We start from the raw sequence: 537 nt of genomic DNA, 5'->3' as shown, positions 1-537 counted from the left end.
CCCCCCCCGAACGTGTGACCGCGAACGTGTGCTCCGCGATATTCGCGCGGGAGGCCGATCCGGCGACTCGCTGGACGCACTCGTACGATTGATTCGCCGCCGCCGCGAGTCGTTGCTTCTATTATTAAACGTTATCGTCAAAAAGGTAACCTGCGCGAGAAAAAACGAAGCCGGCCGAAGAGGCCGCTCATTTATCGCGGAGCTGCCGCATTTTAGATTTTATCGCCGTAATTACAGATCCCTCCTTCGGCCGGTATTTACCGCGCTTTTTAGGGCCAGTAGTAAACGAGTAAATAAAACTTTTACGGCCATATCTGGCGGCACCTGCATACGCGCGGCCAGGCATTCGCGGCGATGAAGAGCCGAAGATCGTACGTACGTGCGTGCATGCGTGCGTGCGTGCGTGCGTGCGTGCGTACGTACGTGCATACGCACGATGACGCCAGTAACGCGTACGTGTCTCGCACCGCGAACGAATCGAATGGCGTAAAACTCGATTCCGTTACCTGCCTATCCTCTTTCTCTCTCTCTCTCTCT

The sequence above is a fragment of the Wasmannia auropunctata genome, unplaced genomic scaffold (genome assembly GCF_000956235.1).
Source record: "Wasmannia auropunctata unplaced genomic scaffold, wasmannia.A_1.0 LD336026.1, whole genome shotgun sequence".
Classification (NCBI taxonomy): Eukaryota; Metazoa; Arthropoda; class Insecta; order Hymenoptera; family Formicidae; genus Wasmannia; species Wasmannia auropunctata.
This window is presented reverse-complemented; position numbering follows the sequence as displayed.